The following is an 18,484-nucleotide window of genomic DNA, read 5'->3' on the forward strand; positions in this document are numbered from 1 at the left end:
TCTACCAAATATGTGTTAAAATAAGTGAGATAATGCGCATGACCATCTAAAGGACCATTAATTTCAGAGTCCAAACTTACCTGACTGTATCACTGGGAACGAACATTTTAACTCTCACACAGGGTACCCGTAGCCTTAAGTCCAGGAAATCTTACATCATCATCATCATCATCATCATCATCATCATTTCCAGTTGATTATTAGTGCATAAACATAAACAGGACCTATCTCTTTCAGTTACACTTCTGTCCTGAATATTCCAACATTCAGCTTCAGCATTTATTTCACCATTTAATTAATATGTTGGCCAAAATAAATTGACAACAGTAGAGTCATGACCTGATCTCCTGAAGTCTTTTGCTTTGGCTTCATGTCTGTGGTTGTCTGTGTGTTCTGATCTGGATGTGGGGTCCAGTGCTGGGGCAGCGTTTGTAACCTCCTTCGCCACTGCTGCACCCTTGAGCTAAATCCTACCCCTTACCCCCCACGAGACAGATGCAGAACATGGGCACAAAATGAAGTGAAGAAAAAATTGCCCAGAAGTGAGAGGTCTGCCTATGTGCTGAACAGTCACTCTGTGCCTGCAATGATCACGGGGATAAAAAGAGGCCGTGTGAATTCATCTGGAGTCACGGCTCAGTCCTTGTGCCTCTGCCTCTGTCTTCCCAGCTCCAAATTGCACCGAGCTTTGAACGCTCCATTAGTGACTGGAAGTGGTCAGGAAAATACCCGAACAGCAGGCTGGTGAGGACACAGTGATGTATTGTGGGTAATTAGAGATTAATTACAATCCCATAGTTTGTATCATGGTTCGGGGTCAGCGCCGGGTCAGTGCACATGGCAAACTTAGAGAGCTGTGACTGGATGGATGACGCCAACTCAGAGTGGCCCAGGAAAGTGAAGCGTGCAAAAATGAGGAGCCAGTAAGGCTGGGGAGTGGACTCACAGCCAGGGTGCTGGCGACAGCAATGGCACAGGCTGCTGGGGCCCCGAGGCACGGCAAAAAAACACAACACGTTAACAAGCAGACCAGAGGAAACAGCTGCCCCGCTAAGCATCCCTAGTCTGCAGCCAGGCCTTCTCCAATTAACCTCTTCCGAGTTCTCTGCAATTTGGGAAATCTGGGACACAGTTCTGAGCTCAGAGAAAGTCAGATGGATTGGTTGGTTGGTTGTTGTTTTTTTAAAAAAAGGAGCAGCGAGAGAATATCTCTTCTTCCCCAAAACAGGGTTTGTCTTCCTTTAGATGCAGATTGCATGTGGAAGGTTTATTTGATGCTTCAGAATGTTTCAGCAAGTGCAAGGCCTTTGCCACCCTCAACCTGCTCAGGTGCGGAGGACTAAGCAAGATGCATTTTTCTTCTTTGCAGTGCTAAGGTTTTTGTAAGCTTTGGACAGTAAAGGAGGAGAATGAGAAGAAAGAGCAACCCATTTCCTTCTGATTATCCTAGGGAGCAATCCTATGCCCAAGGAGGTATTGCAAGCCTGTGGAAGTGAAGCTGGCATAAGGTTGCGCTGGATCCCAACCCTGGCCTGCAGTGAGGCTTCTGCTGCTGCTCTACCTACAGCTGGCAGAGGGAAGCCTTCGAAATGTATTCTGCACTGGGTTGCCAGGTCACTTGGCTGAGCTGAAGGGAGCTCTCTGGCCCCACCACAGCATGTTCCTGGAATGCTCCTTTTGAGGGGGACTTACACTAGCCTCTCCTGCCAACCTAGCAGTTAGAAAGCACGTCAAAGTGCAAGTAGATAAATAGGTACCACTCTGGCGGGAAGGTAAGCGCCGTTTCTGTGCGCTGCTCTGGTTCGCCAGAAGCGGCTTAGTCATGCTGGCCACATGACCCGGAAGCTGTACGCCGGGTCCCTTGGCCAATAAAGCGAGATGAGCGCCGCAACCCCAGAGTCGGCCACGACTGGACCTAACGATCAGGGGTCCCTTTACCTTTACACTGGCCTCAGTTCTGCTAGCTTTGACTTAAATGGCTGAGCTCCGGCTGAGTCAAGATGAGCAAGTTATATATATAAAGTAAAATAGAAACACCATCACCCGACCCCACCCCCACGCATCTTCCCCCCACCCCCTCTTTCCCCCTATTCTTCCTAATGTCTCAACAAATGAAACCGATTTGTAAAAAAAAATGTTACATGGGGGAAAAAAATAAAAGAGAGAGACATTGCACATACCTTTGTAAATCAAGAAAATCTTTAATAAAAATACATTTTAAAAAAAAGGCGAGCAAGTTATGCTGGCATATCTTTAGCTGAGCTGGGGTTGGGGACTTAAATGTCACCTGAGCCCAACCGAGTCGGGAATCAGCCAACTGAGCTGGAGATCTGCTACATTCAAAGCAGCTCTTTATGGTGGATCTTGTCAGAGGATTGCCCCTATACTAGTGGCTGTTTTTCTGAATGCTTAAAAATAAATAAATTCTATGCACTTCTAAGTTGGCATTGGGCACAAACAAGTGATCGGTAGTCCTTGTTTGTTCTTTTCTTTTTTCTTTTTTTGCAGAATTCATACAACAACATTGGCATCAATGTGGTAGTCTGTATTTTCCTCCCATTTATTTCTAGGTTTAACTTTTCAGAGAAAAATCCAGTAAGTTAACACTCGGTGGTTGTCAATGTCCTGTTTCTGATATCCGAACAGCTCCATAATCTGGCATCAGTTGCCAGTCAAGTATGATCCAGCTAAACCCTTTTCTTAGTTGAACCTTATAGCCCAGGCGGTCAATCTTGCACTGTTTTGATGTTCTCGTACATGTTGGTTAGGATATTTGCTGTGCCAGGAGGGCAGGATGATAGTCAGAATAGAACTGAAACTGTTTCTGTGAAGGTATTAGTAAAATGCAGTCAAACTTGTGCCAGTGTGAATTCCTGCAGCAATTGGGACATTTTAGGGTGAACAGTGAGCATAAAATTTGCTAGCTCAACTGTAACTGAACCAATGTAAATTTTTGCTAATTTGGTGATTTAAAAATGTAAATCTTAGATACTATCAGCTAAAATGATTGACTCAGAGTGAGTTCAAATGTGGGAAATACTGCACCAGTGGTCCTGATTTTAATACCAATGTTGCCATTGTGGAGTCTAACATTCCTTTTACACTGCAGTGCCATGGACTGCAAGAAGATCAAACCTCTCCATTCTGAAGGAAATCAGCCCTGAGTGCTCACTGGAAGGACAGATCCTGAAGCTGAGGCTCCAATACTTTGGCCACCTCATGAGAAGAGAAGACTCCCTGGAAAAGACCCTGATGTTGGGAAAGATGGAGGGCACAAGGAGAAGGGGACGACAGAGGACGAGATGGTTGGACAGTGTTCTCGAAGCTACCAGCATGAGTTTGACCAAACTGCGGGAGGCAGTGGAAGACAGGAGTGCCTGGCATGTCCTGGTCCATGGGGTCACGAAGAGTCGGACACGACTAAACGACTAAACAACAACAACCTGTTGCATTATGGAACAGTGGCTTTTCGATCCAAATACTGCCGTTTTATGCTTAATTTTAAATGGTGGGAAAGAACTGAATGCTGGAACACTGCATGCATCGAAGTTTGTCACATGAAATTACAACGCAAAACTCCAGCAATCTTCCAGATTAATGGGGTTGCAATAGATTTTTAACACAAGTATTAAACTTCTACATTTTCCAGAAGCGGCATTTACATTGTTTGAAACGTCACATAAAATGCAGAAATTAGCAGGTAAGGAGACGTTGGGAAAATGAAATAAAGTGCTGTCTGAATGCAGGCTCAGATGAGAACATGGTCATTATCTTTCAGTCTAACCTACGTCACAGGGCTGCTGTAAGGCTAAAAGTGGGGAGGCGAAATCATATATACAGTCCTTTTCGGGGGATGGATGAGTGGGATACAAATGTAACAAACAAAAAATAATAATATATTATTTCGCCTAACAGCTGCATGGTAGCCATTGTGTTAATCCAGACTATAAAGGTACAGCTACCCCTTCACACGATTCCCTAGCAATAGGAAGACATTCATTCCATTTGCATTTTAATGCAAACCTTCCTAATTTGTTCCTCCTGAACCTATAAATGAATTGAAGCCCAGCTACCATTCAAGATTCACACTTCTCTGAATTTTGTGGTGCAGTTCTCCAGCCAAATCAGTGCACATATTCGTGAAAATGACACACCAAACGACATTATATTGGGGAAAATGTCTCGCAACAATGCCCATCTTAAGACAAATGTGCATATATTAGGGGAAATGCGCATGATAAGACATGCTAATTTCCATGTGGACTTCTCAAAGGAAAATTCAGAAATCGATGTGGTAGGTTGAATTTAAGGGTGGGAAAAGGAGGAAGTGAGAGAAATTAAAATTGACATATTCGTCCTCGCTTCGTGAAATGCACACTCCCATTGCAAACTATAACTGTCCCCAGTGCTTTTTTTTCTTTAAAAAATTAAAAATGTTTAGGGGTACTCTCATTTTGACTCAAGAATATCACCATTTTATAGTTCAAATCAGGGGAAATAAATACAGTCATACCTCGGGTTACAGACGCTTGGGGTTGTGCTATTTCAGCTTGCGCACCGCACTGAACCCGGAAGTACCGGAATGGATTACTTCCGGGTTTCGGCGCTTGTGCATGTGCAGAAGCGCCGAATCGTGATCCGCGTGTGAGGGGTTGCGGACGCCGCGGATGTGCTCCCCGCACGGATCATGTTTGCAAACCGAGAGTCCACTGTACAGTAAATGGACAAGAGTACAAAGATTCACAAAATGTTTAGGGGTATGCGTACCCCTGCACGCCCCCAGAAAAATAACACTGACTGTCCCATAATCAGAAGGCAGGGGGAAAGTGCACACAAACAGAGCTGGACTCTCTTTCACAAACACAACCCTGACACGCCATCATAGCTCAGTTGGTTAAAGCATACTGTTGATAATGCCAAGGTTGCAAGTTTGATCTCCGTCTGGGATGTCTGCACATTCCTGCACTGCAGGAACTAGATAGTCCACAGGGTCCATTCCAACTCAACAATTCTATGATTCTATGAACACACATTGCAGACTTCAGTCTGTGTCGTCAGGTGGACTATGCCTGCTCATTCCAATCACAGTAACTCAGCCAGTTGGATAGCAGATATGGAAACTGCAGGGAGTTGACTGAGCCCAGCACCTGCACTTCCCAACATAATATCCTTGCTCCTGGAAACAGAGGTTCAAGCACGCTTCCCTGACCTCTGGAGGTGTTCCCAAGCCTTCAAAATAGCTGGAGCCATTTTCGAAGGAGCTGCAGTGAATGCATAAATTATCTGCTGAGGTAAAAAGCCCAGAAATGAGCTGGTGGCAGAGACCAAGTATGGTGTTCTGTGGGCGGTCTTGGGCACCAATGTCAGCAGGCAGGCATTCAGTTGATAATGTCCAGTTGAAGAACTGCTGTGTCCATCATGAGTTGGAAGTTACTGAAATTGAGGAGCTAGGCAAGAGTCAATATCAGTCCCTCCTAGTGACCCTATTTTTCAGGGACAGTCCCGGATTTACAGAAGCCAACCTGGTTTCTGATTTGATCCTGGAATGTCCTGCTTTTTCTTAGGACGTCTCTATGTTCATCTGAGAAATGCTGGAGGGTATGGAGGGAAGATTTTTTTAATGTTTAATGTTTTATTATGTTTTTATATGTGCTGAAAGACGCCCAGACTGGCTGGGGCAACCCAGTCAAATGGGCAGGGTATTATTATAATATTATTATTAAATAGGGCATCCCTATTTCCTTTTTTAAAATATATTTTTTATTAAATATTTTCTTGGTTCACCAAAAATGTGCATTGTCTTTTTTCAATTCTCCTGCAAGTCCATAGCATATTACATCATAAATGCCATGGTGCAAGAGTGCCAGTGTGGTGTAGTGGTTAAGAGCGGTAGTCTCCTAATCTGGGGAGCCGGGTTCGCGTCCCCGCTCCTCCACATGCAGCTGCTGGGTGACCTTGGGCCAGTCACACTTCTCTGAAGTCTCTCAGCCCCACTCACCTCACAGAGTGTTTGTTGTGGGGGAGGAAGGGAAAGGAGATTGTTAGCCGCTTTGAGACTCCTGAAGGGGAGTGAAAGGCGGGATATCAAGTCCAAACTCTTCTTCTTCTTCTTCTTCTGCCACACACACACACACACACACACACACACACACACGGGGTTTAAAAAAAATAAAATTAGACAATCATAGTATTCACTGAAGTGACAGTTTTTTAAAATCTCCCATTCTCACCCAACCCCCACCAGAAATAATTTGCACCTCTTTCAAGATCACAGATTTTAACTGGGATTAGCTACAAGCTAGAAAAAGTGTTGCTTGAAGCCAGAAAGGGATTGTATATGCATGCTGTTAAAATGGTCAGAAAAGGCCTTTGACAATAAAATTGTGCAAATTTTACATGCATCCACTTGTACCATTTGAGATTTGTGTGCCTCAAATAGTGCCATGGTTGATTTAAACATGTGTTTGAAATATTTTCCCAAGTAATTCTATGATAATTATGAAATTTGAGTGCCTTTGTTCCTGCAACAAGTTCTTATGCTACGTATAAAAAGAACTGATAAGTTTCAAATTAGGCATGCTAACCATAACACTTTTCAACTGGAAAAGCTGCAGAGCACATTTCCCTAGAAAAAATGTTCACTTGCCGTGATACACAAATATGAGCAAACTGCAAGGTCCCTAAAACAGCAGGTGTAAGTTTATGTCCAGAGGGCACCACTATCCTCTTAAATACGCAAAAGAACATGGAATGGTAGTCACCGCAGCTGCTGCTATAGCTTTCTTCATTATTCGACAACCTTACACCTCTGTTTTGGCTTTTGTTTTCCCCACAGTCCTGGGGACTATGGTTTTCTCAACAAGCTCCTCAAAAGCACACTGTACACATGTTTTTGCAGTTGCCTCTGTGAACAACATGGAATGTTTTCGGGCAAGCTTGTGACGCTCATTTCTGTCAACTTCCCTGTTTTCCTTATCAATGTTGTTTTCTACTAACATTTAAACTAAGAGCCAGTGTGGTGTAGTGGTTAAGAGCGGTAGACTCGTAATCTGGTGAACTGGGTTCGCTTCCCCGCTCCTCCACATGCAGCTGCTGGGTGACCTTGGGCCAGTCACACTTCTCTGAAGTCTCTCAGCCTCACAGAGTGTTTGTTGAAGGGAAAGGAGATTGTTAGCCGCTTTGAGACTCCTTAGGGTAGTGATAAAGCGGGATATCAAATCCAAACTCTTCTAAGGCCCGAGGGCCAAATCCGGCCCAATCACCTTCTAAATCTGGCCCATGGACGGTCCGGGAATCAGTGTGTTTTTACATGATTAGAATGTGTCCTTTTATTTAAAATGCATTTCTGGGTTATTTGTGGGGCCTGCCTGGTGTTTTCACATGAGTAGACTGTGTCCTTTGATTTAAAATGCATCTCTGGGTTATTTCTGGGGCTAAGGAATTTGTTCATTTCCCCCCCTTCAAAATATAGCCCCCCCCAAGGTCTGAGGGACAGTGGACCAGACCCCTGCTGAAAAGTTTGCTGACCCCTGATTTAAACTATATAATTTCTTGGGCAGTGTGTTTCTAATTCAGTTAGCCAGTTGTCTGGTTTTGCAAAAGCGTCTCTTCTTGTGACATTATAAACTAACAGAACACGTTGTGCTCCTCTGTAATAGCTGGGTGTTAACGTTCTGAACCGTTCCTGACCGGCAGTGTCCCAGATTGAAGGTTGAACCTTATTTCCATCCACAGATATTGTTTTGACTTGCAAGTTGACACCTAGACTTGCCAAAGCCACTCTCGCCAATGATGAGGATCTTCAGCATGGTCAAAATATCCTCGTCCATCCAGAGCCATCTTCCCCATTGGGCTTAGTGGTGCGTTGCACCAGGGCGCTTGCCTCTCAGGGGCAACCCAGCGAGTGGGGAAGCTGCGCGGCTTTGCCGGCGGGCTCCCCTTTCCCTGCACACCGCCAGCTGTGCCCTGTCAACCATATGGCTGGCGGGCGTGCAGCTTGCCTCCCAAGCCTCTGCGGGAGGAGAGCGATCCCGACAGAGGCTTGGGAAAAGGTTGAGAACTCTGGGAAACGGGGGGCGAGGGGATCTTTGCCCCATGGCGCCGGTTATGCTTAAGACAGCCCTGCGTCCATCCCAAAAACCAGGGGCCTTGGCCCGACCCATCCAGCTTCTCAAGCCCTGCTACACAGACTGCCATGTCTGCCATGTGGGATTTATTTTCATCAGAGAAATGTTGGAGGCTATGCAATTATTATTATTATTATTATTATTATTATTATTATTATTATTAATAATACCCCACCCATCTGGCTGGGCTTCCCCAGCCACTCTGGGCAGCTTCCAACAAAATATTAAAATACAGTACTGCATCAAACATTAAAAGCTTCCCTAAACAGGGCTGCCTTCAGATGTCTTCTAAAAGTCTGGTAGTTGCTCTCTTTGGTCCATGGGGTCACGAAGAGTCGGACACGACTAAACGACTAAACAACAACAACAAGTTGCTCTCTTTGACATATGGTGGGAGGGCGTTCCACAGGGCGGGTGCCACTACCGAGAAGGCCCTCTGCCTGGTTCCCTGTAACTTGGTTTCTTGCAGTGAAGGAAGCGTCAGAAGGCCCTTGGCGCTGGACCTCAGTGTCCAGGCAGAACGATGGGGATGGAGACGCTCCTGCAGATAGCTTTATAGGACCCAGTGGAACCCTATTGGCCTGTTGTGTCACCTGATCCCTGATGAATTGCAACACCCCCCTTTGGTTATCTGGGTGGCATTGGTGCAGAGTAAGGAGCAGTCAAGCAGCACCTTCTTCTAGCAAGATTATTTAGAAAGCAAGGTGTCTGGTCCTTGCTGCTGCACTTGCCAATTCAAGACCCCTGCTGCCTTCTGTGAAGACACTAAGATAAAGGCTGCAGGTTCATAAACTTACTGTCACCTGCCCAAATCTGTTGGGATTTTTGTTCTTCCAAAAGACAAGAATATGTTTGATCAGTGTCTTTCTTTATATCAAGGTTGGCGGACCTTGTTGAGCCCAAGGGCCACGTTTCCTCCTGGGCAACCTTCCAGGGGCCAGAGGCCAAAGTTGTGGAGCAATGAATTCAAATGTTTTATTTGGGCAGTTGATTAGTTTCGCACATAGTGGGATATCCTTCTGCATCCTCCACCCAGGCAAACAAGAGACGTTATCAGAATCAGAGGTGCTATCTTCTGAGGAACATTGAGAGGGCTGACGTGACGTCAGAAATGGGGGAGGTGGCTCCCTCCCAAAAATAAAGTAAAAAATTGAGGCAGCCCACAGAGCCTTGGCCCCTGGAGCCAGAGGGAAGATCATCTGCCAAGGCTGTTTTGTGATGGCTTCATTTCCTTTTAATGCTTATATCCATCAGATTGTTGAGCAACCAAGGCTTCCAAGTTTCTTCATCTGATATTTCAGCCACTTTGCTGCTGCTATTACAATACACAGATGACATGGCTCAGCTATCCATTATGCCTCAGAAACGACTTAAAGAGCTGCTTATAGAACTTGGAACTCATATCAAAAGAATTTTGAGTTGTAAAGTATGAGAAGACTAAAGTGGTCCTTTTTGGCAAGTATCCTATTAGATGCAAACTGTATTTACATAGCGATGATACTCACCAAGTGCCAAACTCAAAGTATTTGGGAACTTGTCATTGTGGGAAAGTCACCATACGACCAGCGGTGATTAGTGTCCAATGGGACATGTGGGGTGTAAGGCAGGAGGCTGACACTAGGTGGAGTCAGAGGCACTGATAGGCACAGCCAATGAATTCTAGTGCAGGAAGAGGAAGGAGGAGGCTGATAGGCAGTACAACGCCTTGGATTGCTTCTAAGTAACAAACCTAGACAGCATCTTAAAAAGCAGAGACATCACCTTGCCGACAAAGGTCCGTATAGTTAAAGCTATGTTTTTCCCAGTAGTGATGTATGGAAGTGAGAGCTGGACCATAAAGAAGGCTGATCACCGAAGAATTGATGCTTTTGAATTATGATGCTGGAGGAGACTCTTGAGAGTCCCATGGACTGCAAGAAAATCAAACCTATCCATTCTGAGTGCTCACTGGAAGTACAGATCCTGAAGCTGAGGCTCCAATACTTTGGCCACCTCATGAGAAGAGAAGACTCCCTGGAAAAGACCCTGATGTTGGGAAAGATTGAGGGCACAAGGAGAAGGGGACGACAGGGGACGAGATGGTTGGACGGTATTCTCGAAGCTATGAACATGAGTTTGACCACACTGCGGGAGGCAGTGAAAGACAGGAGTGCCTGGCGTGCTCTGGTCCATGGGGTCACGAAGAGTCGGACATAGTTCTTAAAATCCTGCCTGTGATTCATAGAAACGCAACGATCTTGTTTCTATCTGGGGTGAAGGGTTATTAATGTCACATCATGCAGAGAAAAAGAGAGTTTTTTCCTCCACCCCCCCCCCTTCGTTCCAAACATACAGTCTCCTTATGGTAATTCATCAGAAAATTTACTTATCTGTCCATCACTCCTGGTCACAGAGATCCATTAATCAGCAGTCTTATCAGTCGAGCTTTACTTGATGTATGTGCTTTCAGCTTCGTTTCCAAACGTATGTTTCCAATTATAACCAGCACGCGCTGATTGGAATCGGTGTCAGGAAGATCTGACTTCACCGAGGGCCTGTGCCAAGTGTTCGGCACCCCCATCACTCGTTTCGGGGGGTGCATTGTGAACACCGCTGGCAGGACAGTCCCCCCCCTCGCATCCAGGGGGGATCAGGAAGCCTGCATACTTCCCATAGCAGCCCCTTAGTACCTCGTATGGGTCAGAGAGATGTTATTGTTGGCCATCTTCCAACGCGCCACCTGGTGGCCCCCCAACCTGAAACTGTTCTTAACCTGAAGCACCATTTTAGATAATGGGGCCTCCCGCTGCTGCCGTGCCGCTGGAGCACATTTTCTGTTCTCATCCTGGAGCAAAGTTCTTAACCTGAAGCACTATTTCTGGGTTAGCGGACTCTGTAACCTGAAGCGTATGTAACCTGAAGCCTATGTAACCTGAGGTACCACTGTATACACAAAGCACTGCCTATGAACCACGAACGATTAAACCGATACCACGTTCCCTAAACCAGGTCTAGCTGAGTGCCAGCATTTTTAATGGGTTTTAGTTTCCCTCATGGCATTATCAGCGGAATTTTAGCCATGCTCTGTTGCAACTGGAGCACTGGAAGCTGCATTATACTAAGTCAGACTGTTGGTCCATCAAGGTCAGTACTGTCTGCACTGGCTGGTAGCTGATCTGCAGGGTTTCAGGCAGGAGGTGTCTAGGAGTGGTTGAAGAATCAATCTCTCTTCCCAGGGAATTCTGGGAATTGTCACTCTCTGAGGGGGACAGGGGCATTTCTCTGGGGGAAGCCATGTATATTTGAAGCTGCATCATAGTGCTTTAAACAGAATAGTAGAAGCCTCTTTTGTAGAGGTAGGAAGCTTGGATAAATCGGAGGGCAAGTTTGGGCACAGCCCCTAATGTGGTAAATAATGTTATTTATTATACTGTTCATTTTGCAGTAACCCAAGGACTAAATTTCATTTCAGGAGTTCCTTTTTTGGAATTTTTTTTAAAGATCAGCCCCTCGCAATCATACCATAATCATATGTAACCTACAGAATTTCTGTATTTTCTGTTGCGGCTTGCAAATTATGACATAAATTCACCGAGATGTAAAATTGCTCTTGCCTGTGTAGGTGATCATTTGATAAAAACTGTTTTTGTTTCAGGATTCCTGTTAGACAGTTTGTGCTCTTTCCGTTACTTTTTTTTTTTTGTCCAAAAGTCTCTGCGTTTCATGTGCATATTTTATTTGCACTAAAGTTAAAGTGCTTCAGGTTTTTTTTTTAAATCAACTTTAATGGGATTGTATATTGTGCTGTCATATGTGCAGCACGCTTGAGTTAACAGATAGTTTATGCAAAAAAGAGAAAGAAAAGCAAAGAAAGAAAAGCAAGCAGTTGACACATTTTTTGGAGATTTCTTAAACCACCCTGTTTGTGTGTGTGCGCACACACACGTGCATTAACCTGCTTGTGAGATTATGGGCTGAGATCCTAAGCTTCCTCATCACACCTAAGTTACATTGAAATGAATGAGATTTCCTTCCAAGTAATTACGCCCAGGATCAGGGTGTAAGAAAAGCCGACTGCTGGGTTGCCTTCCGAAGAGGAAGACGCTGTAATTTGCTTTGGCTGAGGACAGCTGCTATGTAAGAGACATACCCGTCCTCTTGTGTGCCACCAGCCGAATCTGCAGGTGGCGACTGCCGCTGTGCTTGGCTGAATGAGGGTCTCTGTGAGTTCCTGAACATATGATCAGCCATTCCTCTTGCACAACAAGGGGGCATTTTCCCCTCTGCCTGGATTCGATATCCGCATGCATCTGTGCACTTCGCTGGTGCCGGGAGGTGCCCGCAGTAATTATTCTTTATCATTTGAGCAGGCAGCCATCACATTTCTATCACTTATAAATAGCGCAGTCAAAACGTCCTCCTACTGCAAGGAGGTTTTGGACGCTTGACATTTCAGAACTTCATAAAGGAGTCGATTATAAATACACATACAGTGGTACCTCGGGTTACATACGCTTCAGGTTACATACGCTTCAGGTTACACACTCCGCTAACCCAGAAATAGTGCTTCAGGTTAAGAACTTTGCTTCAGAAATCGTGCTCCGGCGGAGTGGCAACAGCAGGAGGCCCCATTAGCTAAAGTGGCGCTTCAGGTTAAGAACAGTTTCAGGTTAAGAATAGACCTCCGGAACGAATTAAGTACTTAACCCGAGGTACCACTGTATACACCAACACACCCCTTCTCTCATTATGGCCGGCCACGCTAGGAATGGACAAATCCTGTCCACTTTGGTTAATGTCAATGTCTCACCCCCCCTTCACTTCGGTTCTCCCCATTTCTGCAGGAGTTTGTGAATAAGTTTTTAAAACCTGTATGCGTTTTCAATTGCATTGCACCTAACATATATGTTCCTGTATGCAGTTTTGCCTGATGTACACATTTTTACAAGGGGTTCTTCCAAAGAAGGATGCATTTCAGTACATTATTCCCACCAATATAAACTGACTTTTTTTGTTGTTGCAGACTTTCCCTTTCATAATTGCTTTTTTTTGGTCTGCATTGGGGAATTCCAGGGAACTGCAGTTTTGGAATAAGAGCCGGGGAGCTACAAATTGGAAGTTTTCTTGTTTACCTATGGTTCTCATTTAGTTTTAAATATCGTATTGTTTTGATCGATGTGTTGTTTAGTTGATTGTCACAGAAACCACTTTGTGGCCATTTATGGTAAAAAGCAGTGTATAAAATAAATAAATAACAATCTACAGCTCAGTTTAAACAAGGGGGTGGGTGGGAATACCATTTTGCTTCCTGACCAAGTCTTGCAGCTTCATCCTTTATGAGCTCTCCAGTTTCCAAACTTTTCCTTTCTCTCCAACTGCAAATATTGCTTTAAAAATCCCCTCAAAAGTAGCATCTTTCTCCCGACAGATCTCCACATTGCTTCCACAGAAAATTTTAGGTAGAATTTCTAGGTTCTCCTAACAGAACTGCAGTTGCTGGATTCCTTGGGAAGATGGAATAATCATCAAATAAACTTTCTGTGAAGTCAGTCACACACACAACCCAAGGAAGGGGACTAGGAGCAAAAACATGATGTGGCGAAGAAGAGGTGAAGCGATGAGCAGTAGAGACCAGTGGGGCAGTGCGGGTGGCGTTGAATTGTTCACCTGAGGAAGAACATCAAAGCATCAGCTTCGGGTGCAGCATAACAATTTGCGCAAACTTTGGAATGAATTTCTTGCTGAGCTGTTTCCTCAAGCACCCCTCACTCCGAGGTAGCCCAGGATCACGTGGCACTGAATGTGGCAATTTCACAATGACACATAGTTAATCAGATGTGCCAAGATGCTTCTATGTCGCTGAAGGCCAAAAAAGTCAGTTAAGAGTAAAGGCAAAGAGCACAATTCAAAGTGTTGGTGTTGACCTTTAATGCCCTAAACGGCCTCGGCCCAGTATACCTGAAGGAGCGTCTCCACCCCCATTGTTCTGCCTGGACACTGAGGTCCAGCGCCGAGGGCCTTCTGGTGGTTCCCTCACTGCGAGAAGCCAAGTTACAGGGAACCAGGCACAGGGCCTTCTCGGTAGTGGCGCCTGCCCTGTGGAACGCCCTCCCACCAGATGTCAAAGAGAACAACAACTACCTGACATTTAGAAGACATCTGAAGGCAGCTTCAGGGAAGTTTTTAATGTGTGACATCTTAATGTTTTTTTAATCTTTGTTGGAAGCCGCCCAGAGTGGCTGGGGAAACCCAGCCAGATGGCCCAGGGAACAAATAATAAATTATTATTATTATTATTATTATTATTATTATTATTATTATTATTGTTGTTGTTGTTGTTGTACCTCAGGTTAAGTACTTAATTTGTTCCGGAGGTCCGTACTTAACCTGAAACTGTTCTTAACCTGAAGCACCACTTTAGCTAATGGGGCCTCCTGCTGCCACCACTGCGCTGCCAGAGCACGATTTCTGTTCTCATCCTGCAGCAAAGTTCTTAACCCGAGGTACTATTTCTGGGTTAGCGGAGTGTGTAACCTGAAGCGAATGTAATCTGAAGTGTATGTAACCCGAGGTACCACTGTATTATTAAAGGCAAAGTCATGTTGTGGGTGACACTAGTTAATCATCATGGGCCATCCAGTGACTCTTCTGATATCACAAGCCTACACAGCCAATCAGTTTTGGCTACATGCTACCTTTATTGAAAGCAAACAAAGTCAGTGCAGACTGAGGTCCATGATTCCTGAATTGCAGAATCGTAGACTTGCAGAGTTGGACGGGACCCTGAGGTTAGGTGAATATTTTCAAAAACAATTACCAATTGTGCATGGGGATGAACACTCCCCAACCCGCCCAGCTCTGAAGAACTTGTGATTCACTGAGCCCAGTCCAGCAGCTATCTATTATAGCCTGCCAAGAGCTTGCCCCATTCATCTCCCAACCCCTGTTTTTTTTTGCAATCGCAGCAGACAGCGCAAAACAGGGGGTTCATTCAGCCTCTAACAAGCTGCCATGCATGGCAGATGGACTCTGTTTGGTTTGGTAGGTCACAAGCTGAGCATGCCAAATCCTTGCTGCTGTGAGTAACCCAAAGTACTGGGTGGCAAGTATTACAAACCTACAACAAAAAACAGTTGGAGGCTGTACAAGCGAAGAGAGACAACAAGGAAAGAAAAAGACTGTTACATTCCTGGAGCAAATTGCAATTAAAGCAAAAAATCCCAGGGTAGGAAATGAAGAGAGAGAGAGAGAGAATGAGAGGACCAGAAAAATAAATTCCTGGTCCCCCCCCCCCCGCCTTCAGTTGAAAATTACTGTAGCCATTTCTCTGGCCGCTTCACGCTCATCCACTTGTCTGAAGCAAATAATTCTCCTGTTGACAAATATCTTTTAAATAAAAATAAAAATCTCCTCATCTTTATCATGACGGGTGAGTTGCTTTGCACCTGGGCTGGCAAATTGTCTTGACAGCTCTGTACGGGTGAATGAGTCATTGGGGCCCTGTGGTATTCATGCGTTGCCGCGAAAGCGACACAGAGCCTTAAATGACTGTAGTTAATAAAAGCAAGATCCTGTGACAGAGAGCAAAATACACCAAAGGTGCAATTAAAGCCTGTGTATTTGTTGAGTAATGGGCACGAGGCTAATTAATATCCTGCTGCCTCCCTTGGGGATTAAAAAAAAAACACACCACACAACTAAATGAAAAGTTGGTACGGAGCTGAGATGAGTCACTCTCATCAAAAATTCATTCAAATATTGAAGTATATCTTTACATTCTGCACACACACACACGCCCTGCATGTATGCATTGAACATGGTGGAAAATGGGAAAAGTCCTTTAGGGTGAAAGGAGGAGATGGCCCCGCCAATGAGGGGGCTTGCAGTTTTGTAAAAATCACCAGCCCTTTCAGAGAGCTTTGAGGAGGAGGGTTGTGATAGGAATCTGAAGATCCTTGACAAAGGTGGTGTTTTGCAGTTTCTGTCAGTGCTGGCATTTGTACAGTGGTTTCAAAGGCTACTTTATGTAGCTGCAGTCCTTAAAACAGCCCCGTAAGAAAGCCGGTGTTCTTATCTCCCATTTTTCAGATGGGAAGACTGAAGCTGGGAGAGAGTGTCTTGGCTAAGGTGGCTGGCATCTGTCTGTCTGGAGAGACAATGGAGGAGTGTATCTGTGGGGGGTGAAGTGAAATCGTTGGAAAGTTGCAGCGCCTGCTGTGGCTGTAGAGACCGATATGGGAGAGACATGTTTTGTTGCAGCTGGGGCAGAGGAAGGCGCCCAGTTGTGCTGCTGCAGGGGCACCATGGCGTATCTCTGTGCTCTTCCCAACGGTGATTCCTCCTCTGGTCATGGTTATGGATGTACAACCTCTCTTTTACTGCTGTCATCTGCAAGGGATTCCCATACACTGAAGTCAACATTGCCAGCCTTCATGTCACATTTGCAGACATCTTTGTAATGCAGAATTGGTCTGCCAACGGGCTAAGGTCAGTTAGTAAGTTTATGGCAGAGACAAGATCTGAGCTGGCGACCTACCTTGAGTGCTGTGCAGGACTGGGGATGGGGAAAATATAGGAAGCTGCCTTATACTGACGCAAAGCATAAGTCCATCTAAGTCAGTATTGTCTATAGCAGGGGTCAGCAAACTTTTTTCAGCAGGGGGCCGGTCCACTGTCCCTCAGACCTTGTGGGGGGCCGGATTATATTTTGAAAAAACCAACAACGAATTCCTACAGTATGTCCCACAAATAACCCAGAGATGCATTTTAAATAAAAGCACACATTCTACTCATGTAAAAACACGCTGATTCCCAGACTGTCCGCAGGCTGGATTTAGAAAGTGATTGGGCCGGATCCGGCCCCTGGGCCTTAGTTTGCCTACCCATGGTCTACACCAGGCATGTCCAACAGGTAGGTCGTGATCTACCGGTAGATCACGGGATGTCTGTGGTAGATCACTGGTAGATCACTGGCTCCCCATAAAGAAGCTCAACAGCTTTGGTGCCCCTAAAAAAAGCTAAACAACTTTGACCTGAACCCCTAAAAAACCAGCCTTCCTCCTTCCTAGAAAAAAGCTCGACTTCGACCTGAACCCCCCAAAAGGGCGTAGATCACTGCCAGTTTTTAACTCTGTGGGTAGATCGCAGTCTCTTGGGAGTTGGCCACCCCTGATCTACATTGACTGGCAGTGTTCAGCTTATTTTGTTAGTTGCTTTGTTAATAGTTGTCTATAGAAGGTGGTTGTTTCGCTGATGATTTGTCAGTTATTCTATAATTGCGATGTTCTGTTAGCTTACTGTAATTTATTGTTGCTGAGCCGCTTTGTGACTCGCGTGTGTGAAAAGCGGCATGAAATATTAAAAAATGAAATGACATGCCCATCTTCCTGCGTATCATAGTTCTGAGGCGTATCTACCCAGGCCACCTCCCTCTGGCTGCTATTAATAACTGTTGCTAATAAGTATTACCTAATTTAGTTGCTGGTGTTATTGACTGATAGATGAAAACAACAGGTATGTAAATAGAACAGCAATAAATGCATGATATGTAAGCACTGAGTTAGTGTTATGTATAGCATGGGCCAAAGAAAGTAATCAGCAGCTGGATACACAAACTTGTGGAAGAGATAGGCATGGAAAGGTGACAGAGAAACTGGCAGGGCAAGAAGCCTCGTATAAAATTTAAGATTTTAACTGATGCTAAAGAAAGAGGTGGATTTGCCCTGCCAGACTTAAAACTTTATTATGAATCAGCCGCTTTTTGCTGGCTGAGAGAAGAGATGCTTCTTGAAAACACAGATGTTTTGGATTTGGAAGGTTTCAATAATGTATTTGGTTGGCATGCATATTTGTGGTATGATAAGGTCAAAGCACACAAAGCGTTCAAAAACCATATTGTAAGAAAAGCACTCTTTAATGTCTGGATAAGATATAAGGATTTGTTAGAAAATAAAACCCCAAGATGGCTGTCACCTATGGAGGCAAAGGCCCAGAGAAAACTCAATATGGAGGCCAAATGGCCGAAGTATTGGGAAATTTTGGAACAAGAGGGTGACAGATTAAAATGACAGAGCTTTGAAAAATTAAAAAACAGAGTGCGAGATTGGCCCCTCATTTCATTCCACTTTTAATTTGTACACCGCCTTTCTGTGTACACAAGGCCGTTTACAAGCATAATAATAATAATAATAATAATAGTAATAGTAATAATAAGAATAATACTTTATTATTTATACCCCGCCCAATCTGGCTGAGTTTCATCAGCCACTCTGGGTGGCTTCCAGCAAAATATTAAAATACAACAATTCATCAAATATTAAAAGCTTCCCTAAACAGGGTTGCCTCTAAAAGTCAGATAGTTGCTTATTTCTCTGACATCT

General features: G+C 44.7%; 1 pseudogene across 1 annotated transcript; it reads right to left on the reverse strand.

The window, feature by feature from the left end:
- Positions 1 to 2,726: 2,726 nt before the first annotated feature.
- On the reverse strand, positions 2,727 to 7,829 carry LOC309532939 (ras-related protein Rab-18 pseudogene; annotated as a pseudogene). Its single transcript has 3 exons — positions 7,541 to 7,829; positions 6,762 to 7,003; positions 2,727 to 2,776 (listed from the first exon to the last, which is right to left on the reverse strand). The product of its transcript is annotated as a ras-related protein Rab-18 pseudogene (transcript).
- Between the last annotated feature and the right edge of the window lie 10,655 nt (positions 7,830 to 18,484).

This window comes from Podarcis vaucheri (genome assembly GCF_965113315.1).
Source record: "Podarcis vaucheri genome assembly, chromosome: 5".
In the NCBI taxonomy this organism is placed as follows: Eukaryota; Metazoa; Chordata; class Lepidosauria; order Squamata; family Lacertidae; genus Podarcis; species Podarcis vaucheri.